Consider the following 8,962-nt stretch of genomic DNA (forward strand, 5'->3'; position numbering starts at 1 on the left):
GAACCTGGGACCCTTCAGTCCGCAGACCGACGCTCTATCCACTGAGCCAAACCGGTTTCGGCAATCTAATTGTTTTTGTCGAGGTCAAGAGTGAATGTTGCTGATGAAATCAACATGAAAAGGAGAGAGAAAAATAAAATGAAATGCTCAAAGCTCAGGTGACTTTGTTTTTATTGTGTGTGAGCATGTTTTTTAATGTTTACCTGAGGATCTTTCTTTTTACACCCCTCTCCCAACCTCTTCCCCCACACACACACACACGCACATTCCCTCTGAGATTCTGCAGTAATTTCTATGCTTACATGTCTCTGAATTCACTCCATTCATCAGTGTTTTGTTCATTAGACTCTATATATGAGTGAGATCAAGTGATGCTTGTCTTTCTCTGACTGACTTATTTCACTTAGCATGATGCTTTTCAGTTACCCCCCCCCCCATGCTGTGTGAAAGGGTAAGAGAGGATTGGTTTTTACTGCTGCATGATATTCCATGGTATCAATATACCACAGTTTTTCATCCACTCATCTACTGATGGGTACTTGGACACTTTCCAATGTTATGGGTTCAATCAGCGAGATAGACCACCGACTCAGAATTTAAATTTAAGAGCCTTTATTAAGCTGGCCCAGGACTACAGCACGTACCTCCACACAGGGAGCCGCGCAACAGGTGCTGCAAAGCTTTTATTTGCAAAAACTACAAAGCGTTAACTGGCAGGGGAAAAAGTTCGGGAGGAAAACGGGGTCACACCTGGCTGGGTTCTATCATATCACTGTTTCTTTAAAGCAATCAGTAATTTTTCTATGCCATGGTCCCTGCCCCCAACACATTCAGTAATCTTTCCATGCCAGGGTCCCTGTCCCCAGCCCATTCAGTAATCTTTCCATGCCACGGTCCCTCCCCCTAGCACATTCCCTATTGGTCTTATGCCCGAATCAAATCTTTGATTCAGCACCCTTCTCTACAATCTTGGAGTATTGAGTGTGTAAAACCATCAACTTTACAGCTTGTATTTGATTTTGTATGAAATTGAGGAGGCATTTGGCAATGCAGGGGCCGAATAGTAGCCCTAGGAGGAGTAGAACGACTGGTCCTGCCAAGGAGGAGAGCAGGGTAGTTAGTCAGGGGGACCAGGAATGTAAATTCTCCTACCAATTGCCCTTGGCCTTTCTAGCCTCTTCTCGGTCAGCCAGGCGTTTTCGCAGCTGGCTAAGGCTTTCCCTGATCACCCCCGAGTGGTTGGTGTAGAAACAGCAGGTCGCCCCTAGGGCCAGACAGAGGCCTCCCTGCTTTAGGAAAAGCAAATCTAGATCTCATCTGTTTTGTAATACTACCTCTGCGAGTGAACTGAGGGAGTCCTCCTGTTGGCCAACGGATTTTTCCAGAGTGCTTAAGTCGATCTATCTGCCTACTGAACTCTATAATTTTCGTGGCTGGTTACTTGGGCGGCTGTTCTGACGGCCGTGGATCTTGCTAGTCCTAGTCCCATAAGGAGGGGGACTTGGATGGGGGCCCTTTTATCCCTCCTGGGTTCTAGGTTTAAATGTTCTTGACCCCCGTCTCTTGAATAGTAGTACACCTGAGGGAGGATATGAGTCAGGATGTATAGTCCAGGGTCCGTCGGGTTCTGGAGGTCTGGAGGGAAGATGCAAGGGGTTACACCAGTTGTACATGCCCACCAAGTCCCTTCCGGCACTCCTAAGTATGTGGGCCCAGCAGAGGTTTGGCTAGGGCTGGGTGTTGTGCCAGGCTCGGCCTCCCTGGCTTGTCTAGGGAACACAAGGGGCCAATCGGGTTGAGCCGCCGGGGAAGAGTCTGGCATTGGATGGTGAGGAGTTGGCCAGGGTCTCGGCCGCTGACATAGAGTCTTAGTCCCCACGTCTTTCCTCCTTCCCATGGGTCAGTCCTCAATGCCAGAGGCATGAGGAGGACGGGGTTACAATTTCCAGCAGTGCAGTTCTTCCTTGGGTCCCCAGGTCGAACCTCTCTGATGATCAGACAGAACTTGTCGGTGGGGTTTTTTTTCCATAGGGCTAGGGTCTCCCAAACCCAAGAGGTGCAGTAGAAGTTGCCTTCTCCACCACAGTTACTACCCCCTTCTCGGGGGCAAGGATTATGTTGAGTGTGCCATAGCCCTTGCTCTAGTCCAGGGGTGGGCAAACTTTTTGACTCGAGGGCCACAATAGGTTCTTAAACTGGACCGGAGGGCCGGAACAAAAGCATGGATGGAGTGTTTGTGTCAACTAATATAAATTCAAAGTAAATATCATTACATAAAAGGGTACGGTCTTTTTTTTTTTTCTTAAACTGGACCGGAGGGCCGGAACAAAAGCATGGATGGAGTGTTTGTGTCAACTAATATAAATTCAAAGTAAATATCATTACATAAAAGGGTACGGTATTTTTTTTTTTTTTAGTTTTATTCATTTCAAATGGGCCGGATCTGGCCCGCGGGCCGTAGTTTGCCCACAGCTGCTCTAGACCGAGCATTCCACACCCGTAACCCCTGGTTTAATTGGCCTGGGTATGGCCCCCCGAGCCATACCCGACCAACGTGGTTTTGCTACGGGAATTTCCCCCGTTTTTTCCAAACAGTTTACAGAGATCTGTCCAGATGATGGGCGCCCCTACTGTGACAACAGAGCCTATAACAGTCCCATCAATAGTGTGTGTGAACTCCCAAGGGTAATTTTTGGCCAGATGGGGATTTCCCAGTCACGGCTGCAGACAGACGATGAGAGTCAGGAGGAACACGAAGTGAATCTGACCTTTAACGGGTCTCCGGTCTTCTGGATCCGCCATCCCTTGACGCTGTCATTCGCCTTCTTAACTTGCATACGATGGATCCAGTACCTCTTTCCTCTGACTTTGATGCTGGTTGGAGTGCTCAGCACCACCTAGTAGGGTCCATCCTATGTAGGTTCCAGGCTGCCAGGGTCGTGGCACTTCACCCAGAGGAGATCACCCAGAGAGAAGGCAGGCTGCATTGGACTGGATCTCGGCACGTCCTCCTCTCGTAAGGTGCACTCACCACCCGTTGTGCTGACGTGGCGCTGCTCTGCAAAGCCTGTAAGGACTTAAGCAAATTTCAGGTAGACAGCCGGGCAAGATCTTCCTCTCTTAGGCGGGGAAGGAGAGGTGGCAGCCTGCAAAACATAATTTCAAAAGGGGTGAGTCCTTTTTTTTTCCGGGTGGACCTAGCTCTAAGGAGAGGAAAAGGAAGGAGACTTACCCAATTTTCGCCATTCTCTAGTTTTAACTTAGTTAAGGTTTCCTTTAAGGTCCAATTCACTGTCTCTACCTGTCCAGATCTCTGTGGTCTATAAACACAATGCAATCTCCAGGTAACTCTCAGGGCCTTAACTATGGATTGTGTAATTTTGGCGATAAACGCCGGGCCATTCTCGGACCCCACGTATAGTGGTAGGCCAAACCAGGGGACAATTTCAGTGAGGAGTTTCCTAACTACTATCTGTGCTATCTCTGCTTTGGTTGGGTATGCCTCAGGCCAGCCAGAGAAGGTGTCAATGAAAACCAGCAAATATTTATACCCTCCTTGTCCTCCTGGTATCTCGGTGAAGTCCACTTCCCAGTGTTCTCCGGGGTTCTGACATTGGAATCGCTGCCCCGGTGCAGCCACAACAGGGGGCCCTTGGTTCACCCGGGCACACACTTGGCACCTTCTAGCCAAGTCTTGGGATATTTTCTGGAGCCCTGGGATGTAAGATTCTCTTCCCAGTAGTTCTGATAGCTTCGTTCCCCCCAGGTGGATCCTCTGGTGGGTCTGGGAAGCGATGGTCTGCCCCAGGGCTTCTGGCACTACAGGCCTCCCACCTGGCAGAATTAGCCATCCAGCCTCTCCTTCCCGGGCCCTTAGTTTCTCAGCTAGCCTCTGCTCCTTCAGCAGATAAGTAGGCTTCTCTGGGAGCCTTCACACTGGCAGGGCTATGAGAACTTCTAGGGGCCCTACTGGTCTTTTAGTCAATTCCTTGGCGGTTTGGTCTGCAAACCAATTTCCCTTTTTTTAATTTCTTTTTCCCTTCTTTTGGGAGCCTTCACACTGGCAGGGCTATGAGAACTTCTAGGGGCCCTACTGGTCTTTTAGTCAATTCCTTGGCGGTTTGGTCTGCAAACCGATTTCCCTGTGCTTAAGGACTCTTACCCTTCTGGTGCCCTCGGAAATGAATTACTGCCACTTCTTTTGGCCCCCATATGGCTGCCAGGAGGTTAAGTATCTCAGGAGCATTTTTCGTTTCCTCCTGAGGTCAGGAGACCTCTTTAAGGTGGCTCCCGTGTCCTCCTGTAAGGGCAGTGTGAGGAGACATATCTCTGCAGTCCCTGGGTAGGTCTGGCAGGGCGAGTGCCGGGGTGCTCACCAGGGCTTCTTTCTAACCCTGGCGGATTGTAGATATCCCCTGGCTCCCCATCATGTCAGTACTGCCGCCCCCGCATACCGGGTACCTTCCTCTACGAAGCTGCTCCCGTCCATGTAGAGGGTCTCATCCGGATTCTGCAGGGGCTGGTACACAAGGTCCTTGTAGAGGGAAGTGAGGGTAGTCAATGTCTCCTCGCAGTCATGTAAAGGGGCCTCTGTCTCCTAATCAGGGAGGAGTGTGGCCGGGTTCAAAGCAGCTGTTTTCAGGAAGCTGAAATGTTCACTCTCTTTTCCTTTCCCCACCAGAGGGCCTGAGTGAGTGCTATGAGTTCCACAAGGAAGTCCACCTTTTGGCCCCCCACTGTCAGGGTTATTCTGGGCTCCTGGGGGCCAGCTGAGCTCTGACAACCCCAATCCACCTCCTCCACCAGTATGGGAGGGAGTCGGTTCCCCCGCACTTTCAGGGCACTCCCTTTCCAATGTCCTTCCTTTCTGTAAAAAGCACACTGATTTTTCCCAAGCTGGGGTCGGACTCCTTTTCTCCCGCGAGGCTTTTCTTTGCCCTTTTTGTCTCTCCGGCCCCTTTTTCCTCACTCATGGCCAGGAGGACCTTTGCCATCCGGGTGTTTAAACCTGCCATCGGCCGTGACTGGTTTGGGTCAGTGGATAGAGCGTCGGCCTGCTGACCGACGGGTCCCGGATTCGATTCCAGTCAAGGGCATGTACCTTGGTTGTGGGCACATCCCCAGTGGGAGGCGTGCAGGAGGCAGCTGATCGATGTTTCTCTCTTATCGATGTTTCTAGCTCTCTATCCCTCTCCTTTCCTCTCTGTAAAAAAACCAATAAAATATATTTTTAAAAAATAAAAATAAACAGGCCATCAGGTCCTCCCGATTGTTATAAACATTCTGGGCCACCTCAACCAACTCAGAGATTGATTTCCCCTTCAAAGCCATCTAACTTCTGCATTTTTTTCCTAACATCTGGGGCTGACTGGGAAACAAATGCAACATTGACAGCCCTCCGGTTTTTTGGGGCTCAGGGTCAATGTGGTATCCACCCGATAGGCCTTGCACAGCCTCTCGTGGAAAGCTGGCAGGCTCTCCTTAGGCCCCTGGACTGTGTCTGTCACCTTAGAGAGGTTTGTGGGTCTCCAAGCAGCAGCTCAGATGCCCCTCAATAGTGTCTGGCTATACCAATCGAGAGCCTCCTTTCCCCTGTCACTATTGGGGTTCCAGTCGGGTCACCTGGAGGGAAACACAGCCTCTAATCTGGCTTGGTCAGATGTAGGCTGTCCATCTGGACCCAGAACAAGTTTCCTCCCTTCCGCCTTGACCCCCCTCTCTTCTGAAGTGAAAAGGGTTTGCAGCAGCTGCTCAATCATCAAATCATGGACTCCAAAAGAGAGATTAACCCCTGTGGGTTCTGGGAGAAAGAAAGACCCCACCCCTCCAACTGCACAGGCCACCAGTAGAAAAGGGGACACAGACCACAAGGGCTGACCGTCTGGACCCAGGCCTGGAGGGCCCACCTTCAACAGTGGCAACACAGGAGCCACAGGACCAGTGGACGCTGCAGGGCCCCACCGGCCCTTCCCCTTCCTGCCTCCACACGCAGTCCCCGCTCAGTGTGAGGAGGGGAGAATGGAGCCGGGTCCTGGACTGGTGTTTCTGGAGGAAAGGAAACCAGCTGTGGAGGAGGCAGGGGCTCCAGATCGGGGTCATTTGCCACCTTCGGACTGGTGGGTGAGGGAGGCCTGACCCCGGGGACTGCCTCCTCACCCGGACCTTGTGGAACAGCGGGATTTTATTTCTTCTGGTCCAAAGCCAAGAGGACTATGTGTCTCTGTCCCAATTTCGTTTCCTTATTCTGACAACTCTTTAACCACCTTGGTTTTTCAGTCAAAATATCGACCCATACTTGTATATAGGGAATTTGGTTGGGGTGACCCGGCCAGCCATAGACAACATGGTGAACCCGAAAAGCAGTGGATAAATCTTAAGTCCCATTTAACAGATGGTTACTCTCTATTGTCTTTTTGCATCTAGGATAACGTACCTTTGGATTTTCAGGGAAACTTCTTTTTTTTACAGACTCCTCAGGGCACAATCTCCCAACGCAGAAGACCACAGAGCCCTAATTATTATTGTTACTGTGTTAAATACTAAGTGTTAACTATTTGATAACATTTAAAAATAAGTTTGTGTCTTTTTTTTTTTTTACTTTTTATCCAATCCCAGAGATTTCCCTCTTCAGTCCCCCACTCCCTAATTTATCACCAGGAGATTTCATGTAACCTCCTTATGTCTTCTCCTTTGAGTCTAATGTATAAAAAAGGTGCATGCCCTAGCTGGTTTGGCTCAGCGGATAGAGTGTCAGACTGAAGACGGAAGGGTCTCCGGGTTCAATTCTCGACAAGGGCATGGTCAAGGGCATGTACCTCAGTTTCAGGCTCCTTCCTGACTGGGCCCTGGTCAGGGCACATGCAGGAGGCAACCAATTGATGTGTCTCTCTCACATCCATGTTTCTCTCGGTCTTTCCCTCTCTCTTCCACCTTCCCTAAAAAATCAATGGGAGCCGAAGCCGGTTTGGCTCAGTGGATAGAGCATCAGCCTGCGGACTGAGGGGTCCCAGGTTTGATTCTAGTCGGGGGCATGTGCCTGGGTTGCGGGCACACCCCCAGTAGGGGATGTGCAGGAGGCAGCTGATCGATGTTTCTCTCTCATCGATGTTTCTGGCTCTCTATCTCTCTTCCTTCCTCCCTGTAAAAAATCAATAAAATATATTTTTTAAAAAATCAATGGGAAAATATCCTCGGGTGAGGATTTACCAAAAATAGAAAAAAAGGTGCAAAACTGCCATTATCTGGAGCATTACTCAGTTTATTGTTATTTTGTGTCCTGACATTTGTCCCTGTGTTGGGTCAGATAAACTTAGAAAAATTCTCTACAAGTTGGATGTTTTTTGCTTCCATGTCTCTGGATCCACTCCATTCGTCAGTTAATTTTGTTAATTAGATTCCATATATGAGTGGGATGAAGTGATACTTGTCTTTCTCTGACTGACTTTTTTCACTTAGCACGATGCTCTCCAGGTCCCTCCACGCTGTCTGAGATGGTAAGAGATTCTTCTTTTTTACTGCTGCATAGTATTCCATAGTATAAATGTACCACAGCTTTTTTATCCCCTTATCTATTAATGGGCACTGGGCTGTTTCCAGATCTTAATTATTGTTAATTGTGCTGCTATGAACATAGCAGTGCATACAGTCTTTCTGATTGTTGTTTCAGGTTTCTTAGGATATATTCCTAGAAGTGAGATCACAGGGTCAAAGGGCAATTCCATATTTAATTTTTTCAGGAAACTCCCTATGTTTTCCATTATGTCTGCACCAGTTTGCATTCCCACCAGCAGTGTACTAGGGTTCCCTTTTTTCCACATTCTCACCAGCACTTGTCATTTGTTCATGATTGTCATTCTTACAGTGGTGGGGTGATACCTAATTGTTGCTTTAATTTGCATCTCTCTGATGATCAGTGACTTTGAGCATTTTTTCACATGTCTCTTGGCCATCTTATCCACACTGCAGCCCAAGCAGAGCTGACACTTCCGGTGGCATCAGACGCAGATGCTCTTAAGTATGAGTGTCTTTTTTGTTAAGTTAACTTTGTACAGTGGATTCAATGGAGGCAGGTTAGAATTCGTTAGAAACTTGAACAACCTCCCCCAGCTACATTTGGCCTGAAAGGAGACACTTCCCTAGTGTCCTGAATGAAGAAACAGTGCCTGTCATTCAGGAAGAGCAGGTCCTGTAGAAAGATATGCAAAACCAGCCACAGCAGGTGCACAAGAAACAAACTAGCCCTAGAAATCTCCTCCCCTGAAAGCGCTGGAGGGGCCTGAGTATACTTGGTGTTTTCTTGGGTTATTTGTCCCCAAAACCGGTCCTGGAGTCAGCTGAGGAAATACAGGATCCTGGCTTTGGAGCCTAGGAACTACATTACCCAGAAGGCCTTGTATGGAATGCCACCAGGCTGAGCCAATGGGAGCTCAGAGAAGGCGTTTCCATTCTCCCGTTTGTGGGCGGAGCTGTAGTCCTCCAGGCGGGATTTTGTCTTCTCTCCGTTTTGTCTCAGGCGGTCAGGAGTTCCTGGTCTCAGAGTCCCGTGGAGAAGGCTGGAGAGCGGTCCTTTCCGCCTCACAGCCCGTGGTCGGAGCCTCCAATGGTGCTCACAGCTCGCACATGGGATTGAAAGTCAGAGTCGCCACCTCACACGCGTCTGGGCCGGGACAGTGACCGCCATTCCCTCAGCGGCTTCTACTCCCGCCGCTCCCGCTCTGCTGTGCCCACAGAGTGCAATGGCGGCGCCCGTGTGGAGGCGCGGGGCTGCGGTGAGTTTATATCCCCCGGGTCCTCACCGCCTCCTTATACCTAACAGCACAGCCTGGGGAGGGCGCCTGTCCCGTCCTGCAGCTCAGTCCCGCGTGGAGGACCGTGAGGAAGGCGGAGGGGAGAGAGGAGTGTTGTGGCTTCTGAGGACACAGCAAGTGCAGGGCAGAGAGGACGGGGTGACTTGCATCTGAAG

General features: G+C 49.8%; 1 protein-coding gene across 2 annotated transcripts in view; it reads left to right on the plus strand.

The window, feature by feature from the left end:
- Window positions 1-8,962, plus strand: part of LOC102241717 (zinc finger protein 211-like) — a 39,535-nt gene that overhangs the window by 12,822 nt on the left and 17,751 nt on the right. The window contains exon 1 of one of the 2 annotated variants that reach the window (XR_001361169.1): window positions 8,464-8,768. The exons of the other annotated variant lie outside the window; for it this stretch is intronic. The gene's annotated coding sequence lies outside the window, so the exon portion shown is untranslated. Of the gene's footprint in view, window positions 1-8,463; window positions 8,769-8,962 lie in introns of those variants that run through there. 2 annotated transcript variants of the gene reach the window in all.

This window comes from Myotis brandtii, unplaced genomic scaffold, assembly GCF_000412655.1.
Source record: "Myotis brandtii unplaced genomic scaffold, ASM41265v1 scaffold1549, whole genome shotgun sequence".
NCBI lineage: Eukaryota > Metazoa > Chordata > Mammalia > Chiroptera > Vespertilionidae > Myotis > Myotis brandtii.